At 38.7% G+C, this 22,233-nt stretch overlaps 1 protein-coding gene across 5 annotated transcripts in view; it reads left to right on the top strand.

Annotated features, from left to right (window-relative positions):
* The window catches only part of LIN7A (lin-7 homolog A, crumbs cell polarity complex component), a 148,535-nt gene that overhangs the window by 29,990 nt on the left and 96,312 nt on the right, over positions 1-22,233 (top strand). The gene's annotated exons all lie outside the window — the stretch shown is intronic.

The following is a 22,233-nucleotide window of genomic DNA, read 5'->3' as shown; positions in this document are numbered from 1 at the left end:
TGGAAAATGCCATACCAGGGAGAAGTTAGAACAAAAATAGGCAGAATGATATTAATAGAATTCAAGCCAAAACTAATCATGACAAAGGATGATATTTAGTAGAGAAACATTAGTAAGAATCTATTAGAATCCTAAACCTAGCATCAGTTTAGCAGTATATGTGTATGAGTCAGAAACTGTTAGTGGAAAAAATCAGCAATTCAACACAACTTTCTCAGAGATTGACAGCTAATAGACAATAAAAAGTTAGACTATTTGAAATCTCAGTAAAACAGTTAACAAGCTCAAGCACACATTTTATATATATTTGTATCTCTATTATCTGTTATTTTCAAACATCTGTGACATATTTACCATGTATTACTCCAAAAATTTGTTAAAATGTGATATGAGAACTCACACAAGTAATTTTCTCTGATCAATATATGATGCAATCAAAAAATAAAGAGTAAAGTACAATTCTCTTAAAAGCATTCCCTTGAAAAAAATCATTTTTCTGTAAAGTATTCACTTTAAGAGATCAAAATTAAGTGGTGGGCTACAAAGAAATGATCTGTCAAAATAAGCAAGATATTGGTATAATGGGATTCTGAGAAAAAAGTAGGGTCATTAAAACACACAGATTCCCTGGTGTCTCAAACCCACCTGTAATGCAGAAGACCTGAATTCAATCCCTGGGTCAGGAAGATCCTCAGGAGAATGGGAATTAAAACACACACACACACACACACACACCCCCCCACACACAGATTAATAAGTCTAAGCAAACGATAAAGAAGGAAGCTGTATAGATAAAGGTAGATATTACTGAATGGTGATGAAACAAAATATGTTTTATAAAATCAAATGCTGGGTCTTTGAAAAGACCAGAAAATGAATTAATATATTTCCATGTTTGATCAAGGAAAAGAGCAATGTTATAAATAAATAACTTTGAAATAAGAAGTAGAACATAGCTGTAGATACTGAAGAGTTTTTTTTTTTTTTTAAAGTATCAAGCACTGTATACAACCTTAGAGCAAAAAAACAAAAAAAAAAAAAAAAAAAAGAAAGAAAATTAAGATGAAATATATATACATTGTAGGGGGACTCCCCATGTGACTCAGGGGTAAAGACCCACCTGCCAAACAAAGCAGGAGACCCGGGTTCAATCCCTGGGTCAGAAAGATGCCCTGGAGGAGGACATGGCAACCCACTCCAGTATGCTTACCTGGAGAATACTACGGACAGAGGAACTTGGTGGGGTGTAGTATATGGGGTTGCAAAAGAGTCAGACACAACCTAGTCACTAAACAACAGCAATACCTTGTAGGGCCATAGGAATTCTTCACATTGAACATGAAGTAATAGAAAATCATAACAGCCCAGTAACAGAAGAAATTGGGGGGAAAAAAAAGGTAAAACTTAACTGTAAGAAAGGTCACAGGTCCTTCCTGATGCATTTACAAAAATATTTTTCAAATAACAGAAAAATACTTTTATTCCAAAGTATATGTTAACATTAATGGAAAATATTTGGTAACTCAGTAAGTAAAATACTAGATAGAATTTTATTTATTATATAAAGGATCTGAATATAAAGAAAATGATTATCATAAAACTCAAATTTTAAAGAAATGAAATTTCCATATACCCATAATTAAAAGCCTTTGTAAAATAATGAATTTGGGGACTTAGAGAAAAATAAAAAAGCTACTTCAATCTTAAGCTACAGTTATTCACTTAAATTATTTTGAATCATCTTTGGAAGTTTTAATTTTAGAAAAATGGATTAGTGATAGTCTTGATAACATTTTACACATTTTTTAAACAAAGAAAAATATCTAAAGCATAGGACTAAAATTCATATTTACCTGTAAAATTCATGTTTACCTGTAAACCACCCTGAGAAGTGAATTATTTTGTAATAAGGGGGAAAAGTTGCCATTTGCTTCTTGTCATCTTTAAATTTATTCAATAGATTGTGTAACTATACTCATGACCAAATAGCACTTTATTAGTTACTATTAGTTTGCTCTGCAAATACAATAAGTTACTCAATTATTTTTCCTCCTCCTCTATTCCCAAGATTTGTTTTAGAAAAGAAACATCTATGAAAAATCTGACAAAGCAGCCCCAGGGATTCTAACCTAATGAGGAGGAACTCATTATTTCTTCATTTTTCGTTGGAATTTTAAGTCATCTTTTGTACAGCCTGATGATAATCACATTCTCAGTAACTATTCATTCACCATAGCAATTGCTGCAAACACCAAGCTTCGCTTAGTCCTCTAATCATCTTTTAAAGACAAAGATAGCACCACACTAACCTCACCATACAATCCTCAAAGTAACTAAAAAATCGAGTGACAGCATGATATAGTGGTGATACTGTAACAGAGGAAACATATTATTAAGTAGCTTGATAGCAGAATAATATATCAGAGTGTCAGTTTCAATAAAAACATTCATCTGTTCTCTAGTTTAGGAGATATTTGAGGACATGAAAAGTTAAATTTGTAAGATTTCTTTATAATGAGCTCTTTGAAAACACCCAGCTTGATTGGGTGTCTTTCCAGCAATTCCCTGATAAAATTTTTCCCTTACAACTTCCTGAGCACTATAAAAAAGGGAATTGGAATGTGCTAGTAATACTTACCAGGAAAAATTCAGTTTTGCCATATACACCTGAGGAATCAGGCTTCTCAGGTGATGCTAGTGGTAAAGAACCCAATGCTGGAGACATGAGAGACACAGGTTCGATCCCTGGGTCAGGAAGATGCCCTGGAGAAGGGCATGGCAACCCACTCCAGTATTCTTGCCTGGAGAATCCCATGGACGGAGGAGCCTGGCAGATTATGGTCCATAGGGTCACAGAGAGTTGGACTTGACTGAAGGGAGTTAGAACTCCTGTCTCCTTCATTGCCAGTTACTTCAGGTGGAATCACTACCAATGTAAAAGCTTGGTAATTTTTGATGTACTAAGCTGGAGATATATTAAAACTCATAGAACCTAAGGATCCATATCTCTTTAGTGTCTAGTATTTTAAGATTTGCTATTCAGTATCTCAGTCCTGTCCAACTCTTGGCAACCCCATGGACGGTAGCACATCAGGCTTCCCTATCCTTCACTATTTCCTGGAGTTTGCTCCAACTCATGTCCATTGAGTCGGTGATGCCATCCAACCATCTCATCCTCTGTTGCCCCCTTCTCCTCCTGCCCTTAATCTTTCTCAGCAGCAGGATCTTTTCCAATAAGCTGGCTGTTTGTATCAGGTGGCCAGAGTATTAGAACTTCGGCATCAGTCCTTCCAGTGAATACTCAAAACTGATTTCCTTTAGGATTGACTGGTTTAATTTCCTTGCTGTCTAAGGGACTCTCAAGAGCCTTCTCCAGCACCACAGTTTGAAAGCATCAGTTCTTTGGTGCTCAGCCTTCTTTATCAACTCTCACACGTGTACATGACCACTGGAAAAACCATAGCTTTGATCATACAGACCTTTGTTGGCAAAGTAATGTGTCTCCTTTTTTTAAAATTTTACTTTATTAGTTGGAGGCCAATTACTTCACAACATTTCAGTGGGTTTTGTCATACATTGACACGAATCAGCCATAGAGTTACACGTATTCCCCATCCCGATCCCCCTCCCACCTCCCTCTCCACCCGACTCCTCTGGGTCCTCCCAGTGCACCAGGCCTGAGCACTCGTCTCATGCATCTCACCTGGGCTAGTGATCTGTTTCACCGTAGATAATATACATGCTGTTCTTTCAAAACATCCCACCCTCACCTTCTCCCACAGAGTTCAAAAGTCTGTTCTGTACTTCTGTGTCTCTTTTTCTGTTTTGCATATAGGGTTATCGTTACCATCTTTCTAAATTCCACATATATGTGTTAGTATGCTGTAATGTTCTTTATCTTTCTGGCTTACTTCACTCTGTATAATGGGCTCCAGTTTCGTCCATCTCATTAGAACTGATTCAAATGAATTCTTTTTAACGGCTGAGTAATATTCCATGGTGTATATGTACCACAGCTTCCTTATCCATTCATCTGCTGATGGGCATCTAGGTTGCTTCCATGTCCTGGCTATTATAAACAGTGCTGCAATGAACATTGGGGTGCACATGTCTCTTTCAGATCTGGTTTCCTCGGTGTGTATGCCCAGGAGTGGGATTGCTGGGTCATATGGCAATTCTAATTCCAGTTTTTGAAGGAATCTCCACACTGTTCTCTATAGTGGCTGTACTAGTTTGCATTCCCACCAACAGTGTAAGAGGGTTCCCTTTTCTCCACACCCTCTCCAGCATTTATTGCTTGTAGACTTTTGGATAGCAGCCATCCTGACTGGCGTGTAATGGTACCTCATTGTGGTTTTGATTTGCATTTCTCTAATAATGAGTGATGTTGAGCATCTTTTCATGTGTTTGTTAGCCATCTGTATGTCTTCTTTGGAGAAATGTCTGTTTAGTTCTTTGGCCCATTTTTTGATTGGGTCATTTATTTTTCTGGAATTGAGCTTCAGGAGTTGCTTGTATATATTTGAGATTAATCCTTTGTCTGTTTCTTCATTTGCTATTATTTTCTCCCAATCTGAGGGCTGTCTTTTCACCTTACTTATAGTTTCCTTTGTAGTGCAGAAGCTTTTAAGTTTCATTAGGTCCCATTTGTTTAGTTTTGCTTTTATTTCCAATATTCTGGGAGGTGGGTCATAGAGGACCCTGCTGAGATTTATGTCGGAGAGTGTTTTGCCTATGTTCTCCTCTAGGAGTTTTATCGTTTCTGGTCTTACATTTAGATCTTTAATCCATTTTGAGTTTATTTTTGTGTATGGTGTTAGAAAGTGATCTAGTTTCATTCTTTTACAAGTGGTTGACCAGTTTTCCCAGCATCACTTGTTAAAGAGGTTGTCTTTTTTCCATTGTATATCCTTGCCTCCTTTGTCAAAGATAAGGTGTCCATAGGTTCGTGGATTTATCTCTGGGCTTTCTATTCTGTTCCATTGATCTATATTTCTGTCTTTGTGCCAGTACCATACTGTCTTGATGACTGTGGCTTTGTAGTAGAGTCTGAAGTCAGGCAGGTTGATTCCTCCAGTTCCATTCTTCTTTCTCAAGATTACTTTGGCTATTCGAGGTTTTTTGTTTTTCCATACAAATTGTGAAATTATTTGTTCTAGTTCTGTGAAAAATACCGTTGGTAGCTTGATAAGGATTGCATTGAATCTATAGATTGCTTTGGGTAGAATAGCCATTTTGACAATGTTGATTCTTCCAATCCGTGAACACGGTATGTTTCTCTATCTGTTTGTGTCCTCTTTGATTTCTTTCATCAGTGTTTTATAGTTTTCTGTGTATAGGTCTTTTGTTTCTTTAGGTAGATATACTCCTAAGTATTTTCTTCTTTTTGTTGCAATGGTGAATGGTATTGTTTCCTTAATTTCTCTTTCTGTTTTTTCATTGTTAGTATATAGGAATGCAAGGGATTTCTGTGTGTTAATTTTATATCCTGCAACTTTACTATATTCATTGATTAGCTCTAGTAATTTTCTGGAAGAGTCTTTAGGGTTTTCTATGTAGAGGATCATGTCATCTGCAAACAGCGAGAGTTTCACTTCTTCTTTTCCTATCTGGATTCCTTTTACTTCTTTTTCTGCTCTGATTGCTGTGGTCAAAACTTCCAACACTATGTTGAATAGTAGTGGTGAGAGTGGGCACCCTTGTCTTGTTCCTGATTTCAGGGGAAATGCTTTCAATTTTTCACCACTGAGGGTGATGCTTGCTGTGGGTTTGTCATATATAGCTTTTATTATGTTGAGGTATGTTCCTTCTATTCCTGCTTTCTGGAGAGTTTTAATCATAAATGAGTGTTGAATTTTGTCAAAGGCTTTCTCTGCATCTATTGAGATAATCATATGGTTTTTATCTTTCAATTTGTTAATGTGATGTATTACATTGATTGACTTGCGGATATTAAAGAATCCTTGCATTCCTATGTGTCTCCTTTTTAATATGCTGTCTAATTCTTCCAAGGAGCAAGCATCTTTTAATTTCATGGCTGCGGTCACCATCTACAGTAACTTTGGAGCCCAAAAAACAAGTCTGTCACTGTTTCCGTTGTTTCCCCATCTAGTTGCCATGAAGTAATGTGACTGGATGCCATGATCTTAGCTTTTTGAATGTTGAGTTTTAAGCCAGCTTTTTCACTCTCCTCTTTCACCTTCATCCAAAGGCTCTATAGTTCCTCTTCATTTTCTGCCATTCAGTTCAGTCGCTCAGTTGTGTCCGACTCTTTGCAACCCCATGAATCGCAGCATGCCAGGCCTCCCTGTCTATCGCCATCTCCTGGAGTTTACTCAGACTCATGCCCATCAAGTTGGTGATGCCATCCAGCCATCTCATCCTCTGTCGTCCCCTTCTCCTCCTGCCCTCAATCCCTCCCAGCATCAGGGTCTTTTCCAATGAGTCAAGTCTTCGCATGAGGTGGCCAAAGTACTGGAGTTTCAGTTTCAGCATCAGTCCTTCCAATGAACACCCAAGACTGATCTCCTTTAGGATGGACTGGTTGGATGTCCTTGCAGTTCAAGGGACTCTCAAGAGTTCTCCAACACCACAGTAGGATGGTGTTATCTACATTTCTGAGATTATTGGTATTTCTTCTGGCAGTATTGATTCCAGCTTGTGATTCATACAGCCCAGCATTTCTCATGATGTACCTTGCATGTAAGTTAATTAAGCATCGTAACAATATACAGTATTTTAAGATGTTAGGCAATAATGATTTAACTTTTTGTTGAGAAACATTAGGTAAGGAATTATGAAAGGAAAAGTAAAATACAGAGTTCAATGTAAAGCTTTGTGAAAAATGTTTTTGTTCTTTCATCCAATTGTATCTGAAGTCAGTTGAGGTCTTAGATGAAATATAAATAGGGGATAGTGGATGGACAGGCTGGTTAGCTGTGATGCACCATTGAGGTATCATCTTGCTAATCTGTATGTGCAAGTTGTATTCCTGAAACTATACTCCCAGTACTTAATTGGCTAATGAAGTAACACCCATTATATTCATTTTCTAAGAAACTTCAGAAACAATTTGTCTGTGTACACAATGTAGTTTTGAGAAAGTATTTTAAAATACATCCCAGAGAGTTAAAAATAAGGCTTCTCTAAAAATTTTCACAAGTTCTAAAATAAACTCTGATCTACTTTCCAAGTCATCCCCATGGTTCTTTTACTCCTCCCATTTGTAGACGGTTAAATTTGATCTTTATAAAAAGATGGAGTCTACTCCTTTAAATCCTAATTTTCTCTGAATTCACATTTTGTAAAAAAAATCTAAATCTTGTCAAATCAGGCTTGATATAGTATCATTGTTAACTAGTGAAGACAAATACTTACATAATATTAAAAGTGTATAATATATACTGCTTAGAACAGCATCTAATTCCTAACAATCAGTCTTATTCAGCAACCAGTTTTTAAGTGCCTACAATTATCATGATTCTGGAGTGGATACAACAGAACATACAGAAATTAGTAGGACACTGATGTTCTAGTATTTAGTGTGAAAAAGAGTTGTAGATTGTCCCACTTCTTTTAGACATGCAAGAATAGATTACATTTTGGCCAGGTCTAAGTCCTCGTATATTTCCCCAATACAGTCAAATCAGGTGTTCATTTGTGTAGTTGCCAAAAAGGCTGGAAACAAGAAAAAAATGAGATGAGCTAATTGCACCATCATTAGAAGTAAGGTTATAGTTGGCTTTCATTATGTAAAGACATGGAGGCAAGATTAAAAAGAAAAGTGAGGTGAAAATATAGAAAAAAGGGAAAGACATCACATAGAGTAGAGATAAAGCTCAAACAGAAAAGGAAGTTGAAACTTTTGATCTCCTGAGGTTTCAGGTAATGGTAGGCAAATTAAGCTTCAATTTTAGCTGCCTGGGAAAATCAGATAAATTTTTTTAAAAAGGAAGAAAAGAAAAAGAAGAAAATGTTGAATATAGTTCCTGGAAAAACTGGCAACATGTTACTCATTCAGACCATGTAACAGGGATTGTTTGACAAAGAAGGCTGTATTAAGCTTTGTATACCTAAAGATTTGTTTATTGAGTAAGTAGTCACTTTCAAATGAAACAGGTACCTACTACTTCAGAGAATCGCTTAGTAACTACAGCTTTTCATTTTGTTACATAAAGTGTTCCTCTGACTGCAGTAGGTTTGGCAAACACTTTGAGCAGAGTCTGGACCAGGGTTTTTCACTCTATAAATTCAGAATTTTAAGATTCTAGTATTGTCAAACTTCTTTGTGGTGACACTTCAATGTCGTCCCAAATCCTGGGAAGAGAATTCATTTCAGCTTTTGATAATAAATATAAAGTGGGATTATTTTTTAGCAGCATACTAATTTTTAATTTGAGCACATTTAGATTGAGCTAGTTCATCCTGAGGTTTACCAAACTGTCTGCATTGAAGGAACATGGCAAGTTGTGAGTGGATCCAAACAGAGATGAGTGTCATGTGAGAAGGACACACTGGCTGTCATGTCTCATTATAACTTGTAAATTGGCAGAGTTGCTTTCCATGTCAGAGCAATGCAAGTGCAAAGCTTTATTGTCCACATATGTTAATTCATTGGTACACATGCTTTGTTGTGCAGCATTAGATTTTTAAACTGGATGTTCTTTGGTCCAATTTTTGGATACATCATAAAGCTAGTAATCAGTCAGTATTTCATGTACACGATTTAAAATGTAGACTTAATAATGACTTCTATAATACTGTACATGAAATACTAATGTATGGCTAAATTTAGTGGTTCAAAGCCATCCTACTTAAACTCTGTTGATCATACATGGCTATGTCTTTAAAAAGAGGACATCTACTCACCTTTTCAGAGGAAATTTGAGTAGCATAGTTTCATTCCTGTAATTTAACATTTCCTCTTCAAACATTTCCACTCCCTAGAATAGGAAGTGAGGACTCATAGAAAGAAAGGGTTAGAAGTATAGATCTCATATATAGCTTGTCTGCCAGGCACTCTCTATGAAAATCTCATCATAATTATATTCTCTTTCATACTTCATAATAGCTATATGATCAGTATTACCACATTTTATAGTTCTCAGGTCTCTGACTTTTGGGTTTATATCCATATTCTCCAACCACTTGGTGCAGTGATAAAACATTTTATATAATCTCTAATTGACCCTGAATGGAGGGGTCTTATATGGACAGAAAGAGGTTAAGCAGGAGAGAAAATGTCACCCTGTTATTAATGTCTCTTTAAAATAATTTTGTCTTCAGGGTTCTGATGCTATTCTTCTACCGTGTTACTCTCGTTACTTGTGAAGTTTGTGATACCATTTGCTTATGGGTAAAGCAGCAGACATAATTACTGATGAAGCAGGCTAACATGTATGACTGTATTCACTAATAAATGCTTTTCTGCTCAAGAGACATTTTTTTGAGACCTCATCACACAGATGTGCATCCCCTTGGGGTACTGATTATTCCCCCTACCTGTGCTGTCCATGTCTTGCTGTGTCCGCAGCCACCATTTAATCTAAGCTTTCACCATTTCTTGCCAACGCCACTGTTATAGCCTTCTTTCTAACTGGTTTTCTTTGTATACCATTGATCTGCTATGACTGATTTCAAACAATGATCATAATGATATTTATGAAACATGAATCAAATTATATCATTCTTCTGCCAAAAATTCTTCAATGACTTTTTTTTTGGTAATTACACGAAAATAAAATCTTCTTATAAGATCTTTGCATAAAGTCTAAACCTCTGTTTCCTATACAATGGTATGTTGGAATTGGTACTTTCTGCATTGTGAGAGCTGATTGTTAAGTAGTCAAGAATTCTTCAAGCCAATGATAACATGTCAGTAGTTTGAAATTGGTCATGGTAGGAGTATTTGCACTACAGAGATCAGTTGTTTTTGGAGAGTCCCTCAGTCATGTCTGACTCTTTGTGACCCTGTGGACTGCAGCACGCCAGTCTTCCCTGTCCTTCACCATCCCCCAGAGCTTGCTCAAATTCATGTCCATTGAATCGGTGATGCCATCCAACCATCGCATCCTCTGTCATTCCCTTCTCCTCCTGCCTTCAATCTTTCCCAGCATCAGGGTCTTTTCCAATGAGTTAGTTCTTTTCTTCAGGTGGCCAAAGTATTGGAGCTTCAACATCAGTCCTTTCAATGAGTATCCAGGACTGATCTCCTTTAGGATGGACTGGTTGGATCTCCTTGCCCTCCAAGGGACTCTCAAGAGTCTTCTCCAACATCACAGTTCGAAAGCATCAATTCTTTGGTGCTCAGCCTTTTTTATGGTCCAACTCTCACATCTGTACATGACTGCTGGAAAAGCCATAGTTTTGACTATATGAACCTCTGCTGGCAAAGTAATGTCTTTGCTTTTTAATATGCTGCCTAGGTTGTTATGGCTTTTCTTCCAAGGAGCAAGTGTCTTTAATTTCATGGCTGCAGTCAGCATCTGCAGTGATTTTGGAATGCAAGAAAATAAATTCTGTCACTGTTTTCATTGCTTCCCCATCTATTTGCCATGAAGTGATGTGACTGAATACCATGATCTTCATTTTTTGAATGAGAACCCCATGAACAGAAATCAGAAAGTGCTACAAATAACTTTTTCTGCTTTGTTTTTTAGAGAACTGGTTGTTAATCGTTTACCAGTATACCATTGTGGCTGTTGCTTCCTCCCTCTCTCACATAGTGCTCCACTGACAACTGGTTTTCTCTGTTCTAATATGTAGGCTTGCTCCCTTCAGTTTAGGGTCTTTACTTGCTCTTCTTCTTGTCTGAATATTCCTTCTTTGGATTTTCATATGACTGGCTCCTTGTCACTATTCAAGTCTCAGTCTGGTGTCACCTTCTCAGAGAGGCTTTCCATGACCATCTTTCTAAGAAAATATATTTATTTGGCTGTGTCACGCCTTAGCTGAGGCATGCAGTGTCTGTAGTTGTGGCATGTGGGCTTAGTTGCTTTGCAGCATGTGGGATCTTAGTTCCCAGACCAGGAATCAAACCCATATTTTCTTCATTGCAAGGAGGATTCTTAACCACTGGGCCACCAGGGAAGCCCCTCCATGACTATCTTAATCAAAGGAACACCATCCGTGTGTGACCACAGTTTCTCAATAACATCAACCTTATTCCTGCGAATGCCTTTAAAGTCATTTCATTTGGTATTAGTTTTTATTTGGCTGCAAGTCACAGAGAACCAAATAGTTAAGCATGTGTTTTTCTCATAGACAAGAATCATGGTTGTACAGTTCAAGGCCAGTGCATAGCTTGGTGATGACATCAAGGGCTTGGTCCCATCCTTCCTCATACCCCACCTTCCTTAGCACATGATGGTCTTTTCATGATCGCAAAATAGCCAGTTCACGCCTCAGCACATTTGGGCCTGGCAAGAGGTGGGGAAAGAGTAAGGGTGCAAAGACCAAACTGCTGAAGTGTGTGCCAGCACTTTATCCACTTAAAAAGCCTTCCTGAAGCCAGGCCCAGTGATTTTACCACGTAAAACAACTTGGCCAAATGACAGAAGAGTCTGGAAAGAGAAGTGTGTTTGCTTTCCAGCTTTTGTAGTAGAAGAAGGCAAGGAACATGAGGGTTTGGATGACTTTGGGGTAGATAATTCATGTTGTTTGTCATAATACTCAATAAACTTTTATGATATTTGTGATGATGTGTCTTAAATGACCCAGCTCCATCTTCATCCAAGTTCCAGATGCGAATGAGTCATGGTTAAATTCTGCAGTCTAAATGTTAGCAAAGTTAATAAAAAGTCATCATTAATGAAAGAGAATATGATAATTGAAGTATTCCAGATGACTGAAAGCTCCTCCCAGTTAAGTTTCAATATTTTGTTTTTGGTTATAATATTCAGTTATTTTAAAGGAAGTTTTTCCAGAACATGTTATCTTACTATCATCAGGCAGTTGATGATGAATCAATCATTTTTGATGATTAAAGCATGTTATCAATAGGAGCACATTGATTATCAGTTCAGTTCAGTCGCTCATTCGTGTCCGACTCTTTGCGACGCCATGAACTGCAGCACGCTAGGCCTCCCTGTCCATCACCAACTCCCAGAGTTTACTCAGACTCATATCCATTGAGTCAGTGATCCCATCCAACATTCTCATCCTCTGTTGTCCCCTTCTTCTGCCTGCCTGCAATCCTTCCCAGTATCAGGGTCCTTTCCATTGAGTCAGTTTTTCACATCAGGTGACCAAAGTATGGAGTTTCGACTTCAGCATCAGTCCTTCCAATGAACACTCATGACTGATCTCCTTTAGGATGAACTGGTTGGATCTCCTTGCAGTCCAAGAGACTCTCAAGAGTCTTCTCCAACAACACAGTTCAAAAGCATCAATTCTTCTGTGCTCAGCTTTCTTTATAGTCCAACTCTCACATCCATATATGACCACTGGAAAAACCATGGCCTTGACTAGATGGACCTTTGTTGGCAAAGTAATGTCTCTGCTTTGTAATATGCTGTCTAGGTTGGTCATAACTTTCCTTCCAAGGAATAAGCGCCTTTTAATTTCATGGCTGCAGTCACCATCTGCAGTGATTTTGGAGCCCAGAAAAATAAAATCAGCCACTGTTTACACTGTTTCCCCATCTATTTGCCATGAAGTGATGGGACCAGATGCCATGATCTTAGTTTCCTGAATGTTGAGTTTTAAGCTAACTTTTTCACTCTCCTCTTTCACTTTAGTTCTTCTTCATTTTCTGCTGTAAGGTGCTGTCATCTGCATATCTGAGGTTATTGATATTTGTGCCAGCAATCTTGAATCCAGCTTGTGCTTCATCCAGCCCAGCGTTTCTCATGATGTACTCTGCATATAAGTTAAATAAGCAGGGTGACAATATACAGCCTTGAAGTACTCCTTTCCCTGTTTGGAACCAGTCTGTTGTTCCACGTCCAGTTCTAGCTGTTGCTTCCTGAACCTGCATACAGATTTCTCAAGAGGCAGGTCAGGTGGTCTGGTATTCCCACCTCTTGAAGAATTTTCCAGTTTGTTGTGATCCACACAAAGACTTTCGTATAGTCAATAAAGCAGAAGTAGATGTTTTTCTGAAACTCTCTTACTTTTTTGATGATCCAGTGGATGTCGACAATTTGATCACTGATTCCTCTGCCTTTTCTAAAACCAACTTGAACATCTGGAAGTTTACAGTTCACGTACTGTTGAAGCCTGCTTGGAGAATTTTGAGCATTACTTTACTGGCATGTGAGATGAGTGCAATTGTGCGGTAGTTTGAGGATTCTTTAGCATTGCCTTTCTTTGGGATTGGAACGAAAACTGACCTTTTCCAGTCCTGTGGCCACTGCTGAGTTTTCCAAATTTGCTGGCCTATTGAATGCAGCACTTTCACAGCATCATCTTGTAGGATTTGAAATAGCTCAGCTGGAATTCCATCACCTCCACTGGCTTTGTTTGTAGTGATGCTTCCTAAGGCCCACTTGTCTTCACATTCCAGGATGTCTGGCTCTATGTGAATGATCACACCATCGTGATCATCTTGGTCATGAAGATCTTTTTTGTATAGTTCTTTGTATCCTTGTCACCTCTTCTTAATATCTTCTGCTTCTGTTAGGTCCATACCCTTTCTGTCCTGTATTGTGCCCATCTTTGCATGAATTATTCCCTCGGTATCTCTAATTTTCTTGAAGAGATTTCTAGTCTTTCCCATCCTATTGTTTTCCTCTATTTTTTTGCATTGATCACTGAGAAAGACTTTCTTATCTCTCCTTGCTATTCTTTGGAACTCTGCATTCAAATGGGTGTATCTTTCCTTTCTCCTTTGCTTTTTGCTTCTCTTCTTTTCACAGCTATTTGTAAGGCCTACACAGACAGCCAGTTTGCTTTTTTGCATTTCTTTTTCTTGGGGATGGTCTTGGTCCCTGTCTTCTGTACAATGTCACGAACCTCCATCCATAGTTCCTCAGGTACTCTATCAGATCTAGTCCCTTAAATCTATTTCTCACTTCTACTGTGTAGTCATAAGGGATTTGATTTAGGTTATACCTGAATGGTCTAGTGGTTTTCCCTAATTTCTTCAATTTAAGTCCCAGTATTGGCAGTAAGGAGTTCATGATTTGAGCCACAGTCAGCTTCCGGCCTTGTTTTTGCTGACTGTACAGAGCTTCTCCATCTTTGGCTGCAAAGAATATAATCATTCTAATTTCGGTTGACCATCTGGTGATGTCCATGTGTAGAGTCTTCTCTTCTGTTGTTGGAAGAGGGAGTTTGCTATGACCAGTGTGTTCTCTTGGCAAAACTCAATTAGATTTTGCCCTGCTTCATTCTGTACTCCAAGGCCAAATTTGCCTGTTACTCCAGGTGTTTCTTGACTTCCTACTTCAGCATTCCAGTCCCCTGTAATGAAAAGGATATCTTTTTTGGGTGTTAGTTCTAAAAGGTCTTGTAGGTCTTCACAGAATCATCCAAATTTAGCTTCTTCAGCATTACTGGTCAGGGCATAGACTTGAATTACTGTGATATTGAATGGTTTGCCTTGGAAATGAACAGAGATCATTCTGTCATTTTTGAGACTGCATCCTAGTACTGTATTTCAGACTCTTTTGTTGACTATGACGGCTACTTCATTTCTTCTCAGGGATTCTTGCCCACAGTCATGGATATGAATGATGTTCATCTGAGTTAAATTCACCTATTCCAGTCCATTTTAGTTTTCTGATTCCTAAAATGTTAACTTTCACTCTTGCCATCTCCTAGTTTGACCACTTCCAATTTGCCTTATTCATGGACCTAACATTCCAGGTTCCTATGCAATATTGCTCTTTACAGCATCGGACCTTGCTTCCATCACCAGTCACATCCACAAGTGGGTGTTGTTTTTCTTTTGCTCTGTCTCTTCATTCTTTCTGAAGTTATTTCTTCACTGATCTCCAGTAACATGTTGGGCACCTCCCAACCTGGGGAGTTCATCTTTCAGTGTCCTATCTTTTTGCCTTTTCATACTGTTCATGGGTTTCTCAAGGCAAGAATACATTGATTATACTGTAACATATTGAAGGGTTATCTTCCAGGACTTTGGATAAATGTTATGTCTGTTTGCCTCAGTTTGCAATGATGCTGTATTTAAAAATAAGTTTGCAATACCTTTATTGTTTCATTTCTAATCCTTTTTAACAGCAAGATAGAAAAATAAATAAGCATGGGCACTGGAGTCTGACACATCTGATCTTGAATTCTGACTCTACCGTTCCCTAGCTATGTAACCTTGAGCTAGATAATTCATCTTTCTCAACCTTAGCTGTTTTTTAAAGTTCTCCTTTAACTATTCAGTGAGGACAGTAGTAAGTAATCCTTTTACATGTTTTTGAGGATTTTATAAGATGATCTAAGTAAGGCACATGAAAGTGAATGATGGCCTTTAACTCACCTTTTTCTGGATTGCATATCAAACTATCATTAACCTACAAAGTGCATTTGTGGACCACTTCCTGTATCAGCACCACCCAAGATGACTAGTAAAAGACAAAATTTCAAAACTTCCCTGTCAGCTTCTCCTTTTTTTTTAATCTTAATTTTTAATAAATGGTACAGGGTTAATTTTTTGTTGTTGTTGACTAAAATTTGAGAACCACTGATTGCATTCCCAAGCAAGGATTTATTGATCAGATTAGCTTAATCTCTGTTAACAGGCTTGGATAAGAAGTGCTGAGAATGATTTTAAGAATATACTTTCCTGAGCCATATCTCAAATGTAGTCCAGATTCTAGAGCCATACTCCCAGGATTCAAATCCTAACTCAACAACTTACTAGCTCTTTCTCCAGAGAAGTAATTTTAACTCTATGGGTCTCAATTTCCTTTCCTGTAAAATGGAGATAATAGTATGCACCTCATAGTGCTAAGAGAAGGAAAATGTTGAAAATTCATGCTGTACTAAAGTCGATACATGACAGCAATTAGTATTATAAGTAGCATTGTTTTTAGAACCCACAGGGTACACCTTAAGAGGCCATAGCAGTGATTCTCAGCATAGCCACACATTATATCATGGGGGAGCTCTGAAGGCTCTGATGCCCAGGCCATATGCAAGAACAGTGAAATCAGAAATAATATGTAGCTAGGATCTAGGTATCTGGTTTTTGTTTGTATGTTTGTTTATTTTCAATTCCTGCAGGTGATTCCAGTGGGTTTCAAAGGCTGATAAAATTTCTTCCCTGTCGTTTAAAAGCTCTCCAGGGAATTCCTGAAGTTCAATGTTAGAACTCAGTGTTTTCATTGTCAGGACCTGGGTTCAGTCCCTAGTCAGGGATCTAAGATCCCATAAGCCAAAATAAATAAATGAATTAAAGAAAAGCTCTCCAGATAATTCAGATGACCACTGAATATTACTTGAGAGAGGTGTACTGGTAAATGAAGTAGAGGTTAATCTTTATTGAGAAAGGGAAATTAAGAGCTCAGCCTCTGACCAAGAAAGCCTGCAGGACACAGGGCTATTATAAAAATATTGAATGTTGAAGGAAACAGCTACTAAAAGAAAATCTATTATTGGAATAAAAATAAAAGGCACAGGGTCTGGAATCACTTAGATCCAGACTCCAAACCCAGGTCTCCTATTTGTTAATGAAATACTTAAATTCACTGTAAGCCTCAATTTTCTCATTGTAAAATGTGGATATTTACTACCACATAAGGTTGTTAGGGGCTTCCCAGGTGACTCAGTGATAAAGAACCCTTCTACCAATGCAGGAGACATAAAAGACAGGGTTCAGTTCCTGGGTCGGGAAGATCGCCTGGAGGAGGACATGGAAACCCACTCTAGTATTCTTGTTTGGAGAATCCCATGGACAGAAGAGTCTGGCGGGCTACAGTCCATGGGGTCACAAAGAGTCAGACACAACTAAAGTGACTTAGCAGGCATGCAGCACACAGGGTTGTTAGAAGGATAAAATGGGTAAAGAGATGGAAAGCTCTTGGCTTGCAGTGACTCCTACTCCACAGATATTAAATAAAAGTTTATTGTTATGGTTGCTTTTTGAAGTGAGATTAATGGGATCCAGAGTGTGAGGGAGAGTGAGGAGGGGCAAAGGCAATGCCCAAGGACTGTGCTTAGATAATAGGATAGCTAATGGAGGTATGGACCTGAGAGTTGGTAGACGAGAGAAGGAGCTCATTTCAGGAGAAGCTTCTGAGATCTTCTTGCTTGCTTAGTGTTTATCAAGCAGCCTCCCCAGGCCTTTTCTAATATTCTGTCCAATGTGAGCTATCCTGGTAAACCCAGACTTCTGTGTTAGTAACCAAATTTTGTAGAGAAGTTTCATAAAGTGAGTGTAAGGAGGTTCTTAGCAAGAACCTTAAGGGGGCTCGTAAATAAACTGCACACAATTTATTGTAGTTGTTTTAAATTATTGAAAGGTTTATTTGACTTCCTTACAGATCTTGGGCCTTCCCGGTTTCTGGTACTTTTATAGAGCTAAAGGGAATCAGAATTAATTTTAAACTCCATTTAAACTGCATTTTAACAACCAATTTGTCACTCACCACATCTTGGCAGCACCAGCCAGACTTAGGCTGGAAGGACCCGATCTCTGCCATTCTTAGTTTGGGGGCTTCTTTTGGCTTTTACCAACTGCCGTATAATGCCGTGACCTCACCCTGCTAGATTTGCTTGGGTAGGTGCCAGCGAGCCGGCTCTGGTGCCCCTGCTGTCCACGTCTCCGCCTCTGACCCGATGGGCAGTGGGCAGGCAGATCACCTGTGCCACCGGAAAAGCGGCCGTCTCCCTCTGCAGGCGACCCCAGTGGCTGCAGGAACACGCCTTGCTTGGCTCGTTGAAGAGAGGAAAAGACCTAGTATTTTGTCCGAAGTTAATGACTTAACAATTCTTCATGAATTTTTTTTTTTTCATCTCACAGTTACCTCTTCATATGTACTGGAAAAGGCCTATGGTATAATGTAACAGAGCTGGCCCAGCCTTTAGTATTCTTTGGTGGAGTGAAGCGTGGCTAGTTTCCTTGATAGCTCATTTTTGAACAGTGGTTCTCCATTTTGAATGGTCGTAGGAATCACCTGGAATCTTAAAGAACCTGATGACTGAATTCCACACTTAGAGATTGTGAATACAGTTATCCAAGTCCGGGCAGCAGGCTGGCTGTACGACCCCACAGCGGTCAGGGCGACCAGCCTTTGCTAGGAGCACTTTCAGAATAGGGTGGGTACTTGACACCACTTACTTTCATTTTGGACTTTTGTCAATAATTCCACGGCTCTCAAAAGAATCCCATTCAGTATCCTGTTATATAGGATGTCAGAGAATAATAGAAAGTGCAGGAGTTTGGGGAATGCTGGGACGAAAGGAAACCTGAACTATCATTTTGTTCATATCTCTGTGAAACAACAACTTTAGAATCACTTGAATCTTGGGATTTACATATACATACTACTCCATATAAAACAGGTAACTAATAAGAACCTACTGTATAGCACAGGGAACTCTACTTAATACTCAGTAATTACCTATATGGGAAAAGAATCTTAAAAAAGAGTGGATATATGTTTATGTGTAACTGACTCACTTTGCTGTACAGCAGAAATTAATGCAATATTGTATTTATTTTTTAATACAACATTTTAAATCAACCATGCACTAGTAATTTTTTTTATAAAAGCTAAAACTGAAAAATCACTTGAATAATTTTAAAATTCCTGAGCCCTATCCCCATGCCTCCTGAATCAATGTCCCTCAAGTGGCAGTGGGGGGGATGTCAGGAACCTATATTTTAATACATTTCCCCAGGGGATTCTTAGGCACACTCATGTTTTAGAACCATTCATTTCTAGCAGAGGTTCTCAACAGGCACATTTGAATCACATAGGGCTGTAAAAACACCCATGCCAACTAGACCAGGGGTTCTCAAACACGGCCTTTATCAACCATTGGCATCCCCTTGAGGGCTTCCAAAAGCTCTCGCTCAGGCCCCACCTGTGCCAGTCACACTGGAGTCTCTCTGTGAGATCCAGGCATCCAAGATTGTCAAAGCTCTCCACATGGTTGCAGTCTGAAGCCAAGATCGAGGACCACTGTACCATATATTCTGGTTTAATTCATTTGGGGTGAGTCTCAGGCATTAGTAACTTATTGTGGCAATCATTTTGCAATATACATATATCAAATAATTACATTGTACACTTAAACTAACACAATGTTCTATGTCAAATATGTCTCAGTGAAATTGAGGGGAAAATAAATAATTTCTAAATGTGCCCCAGGTAATTTTAAAGTGCAGCTCAAGATAAGAACTCCTGATAGCCATTTTCAGCTTTCTGAAATTCCAGTTCAGGCACTTGATACCCTTTAGCCTACACATTCAGGCTTTCATCCTTCTGCATGTCAGACCCAACCCAGTCTTGGCCAAAGCGGATAGTGATCTGGAGGCTTATTCTCATGAAAAGTTAGTTATATGTCCACCTAGACATAGGCCTCGAACCCCTTCTTTTCTAGTCTCATCAACTAATCTATCATTCATTCAACAAATATAAACACCCAGTATTTGTCAAGGACTCTTCATTGAACTATGGATATGATGATAAATAATACACTGCTCCTGACCTCTCAAAAATCTTATGTTTTTGCAGGGTGAAGGAGGGAGACATACATATAAAAAGAGCTATCGCAGAGAGTAGTAATTATTACAATGGATAAGTGAACAAAGGACTGTGGGAATACCAATATGATAGCAACTGAAGCTGCCTTGGAGAGTCAGGGAAGACATGTCTAAGGAGAAGCTGTCTAGGCCAAGTCCTCCCTACATGACCTGTCACACCCTCCATGATGTGATTTCTCTCTACTGCATTTCTTGCTACTCTTGATCTGGCTTCAACTTTGAACATATTAAACTCTCAGTTCTTTGAATGCCCCACACTCTCCTGATGAAACTTCAGTAGTCTGCGTTTGTTTGCCTGGACCTTTTTTCTCCTTTTTCTCATCTGTACCTCCTACCTAGGGCTCCGCTTAGCTGTCATTTTTACAAAGAGCTCCTCACTGACCTCCTGGATGATGCTACATGTCCTGGTTAGACATCCATGTACTAGCCTATAGAGCTGCTTTTATAGCTCATGCCCCCTTTATTAGGTATCTGTGGTCCTTCAGACCTGTGAATGCCATGAAAGCAAGAGCAACCGGTGGTCTCTATTACCACTGTCTCTCATGTCTGGCACTACTGGGTGAATAAAGTATTGCATTCCAGGAACAGGGATGATATGTTCAAAATCACAGAGACATGGTGTTCTGTGTTGTGTTCTAGAATAGCAAAAACTTTGGATGATCAATCTATAAGTTTGGCAGGAGGAGGTTTTCAGAGATGAGTCAGAAGAGGTTGATTGTTAAGGGCTTTGTATGTATTCCTAAATGGTCTGAACTTCACCCTGTGCAACAGGAAGCCAGAAATAGGTTTTATGCAGGGGAGTATAATAATGAGGTTTATCACTCTAGAAGCAGTGTGGAGAGTGGACTGAAAAAGAAAAGCCATTTAAAGAACATTAGGAGATATTATAGTCCCTAGGTGGAAAATAATAAAGGCTTCCCTGAAGCAATAAAGCACAGGGTTTCCATTCAAAAGGCATTTTGAGATTGAACCTATAGCACTTGCTGACTAATTACATGTGGAGGTGAATGTAAAAGATGCCATGGTCTGGCTTGGAAGACAGGCTGGGTGGAGATGCTATTAATGGAAATACGGCTGGGTGGAGATGCTATTAATGGAAATACGGAATGTAAGAAGAGAAGAGCTACTTTCAGGAAAAAATATAACAAGCACAGTTTTAAACATGTTGAGATTTCCAAGTACCTATTGGAATCTAGATAGAGTCTTTCATGTAGTCAGAAGTGCATACAGTTCTTAGCTTGGTATCTTATTGATTGTGGATGCGACTGGTTTTGTCCAACTGACTATATTGACTTTCAGTTAATGTACAAAAAGACAGATGTTTGAAACTGACAGTGTCTTACTGATTTCATGATTTGTGCTTCCTTGGGCTGCAATTGGCAATACTTCAAGGGAGTCTCCTCCATTAAAGTTACTTTTTGGTTCTTGTCTTTGGTTAAATACATAAACCTATGCCAACCCCACCTGAATTTTTAGGTCGTAGCAATGCTTCCCCTGAAAGCTCAGTTGATAAAGAATCGGCCTGCAATGCAGGAGACCCCAGTTCGATTCCTGGGTTGGGAAGATCCCCTGGAGAAAGGATAGGCTACCCACTCCAGTATTCTTGGGCTTTCCTTGTGGCTCAGCTGGTAAACAATATGCCTGCAATGCAGGAGACTTGGGTTCAGTCCCTGGGTTGGGAAGATCCCCTGGAGAAGGGAAAGGCTACCCATTCTAGTATCCTGGCCTAGACAATTCCATGGACTGTATAGTCCACGGGGTCTCAGAGAGTCAGACACGACTGAGCAACTTTCACTTTCAGTCTTATGATGATGGGTGACTATACTGTTATGTTTTTTTCCCTCATCTGATTGTGTGTTCAGAAAGGAAGCTTGTCTTATTCTTCCTGTCAGTCTTAGTGCCAAGTATACAAAGTGATGGATAGATGAATGAATGAATTATTTAATTAATTAATAATCTGATGGCAGGGATATGGGTACTTCCTGGAGTTAATCACGTAGGAATTGAAAATCTCTGTATGTAATGTCTCAGTGTCTTTTCAGTGAGTTATTGGCCACAGCAACAGAGGTAGAAGAGATCACTGTAATTATTTTTTAAATGGCCTTCATCTTATCATTTTCTCTTGACAGTACAAAACCATCCTGGGAATTTTAAAGCTATGGTTATAAACGACTGTGTTTCTTGATATATATCATCAGGTGAAAGAGAAGCATTTAAGCTAATTGTTGTTGAAAAACTCTTTTGGTGCTAAGAGATGGCTAGGTGGGTACATGATCAGATTTTTATTTTCAGAAGACAACTTTATGGATCATATGAAGTGGCTGGAGGAGAATAAATGATTCCAGTTGGACAGAGGAGAGATGACGTTGAGGGTCTGTAATAATGCAATGGCAGTAAAATGGAGAGAGCTAGTTCATTCTTTCATAAATTATGATATCAAGTATTTATTTACTGGTTTACACCAGACTCCGAGGATGCAGTGGTGAATAAGCCCAATTAAATTCTTACCCTCAAGGAGATTATAGACAAGTAGAGAAGATCATCTTCTCTACTCACATAAATCAGAT

This window comes from Muntiacus reevesi, chromosome 4 (genome assembly GCF_963930625.1).
Source record: "Muntiacus reevesi chromosome 4, mMunRee1.1, whole genome shotgun sequence".
Lineage (NCBI taxonomy): Eukaryota > Metazoa > Chordata > Mammalia > Artiodactyla > Cervidae > Muntiacus > Muntiacus reevesi.
The sequence above is the reverse complement of the archived record's forward strand: the minus strand, read 5'-3'. Positions and strand labels throughout refer to the sequence as shown.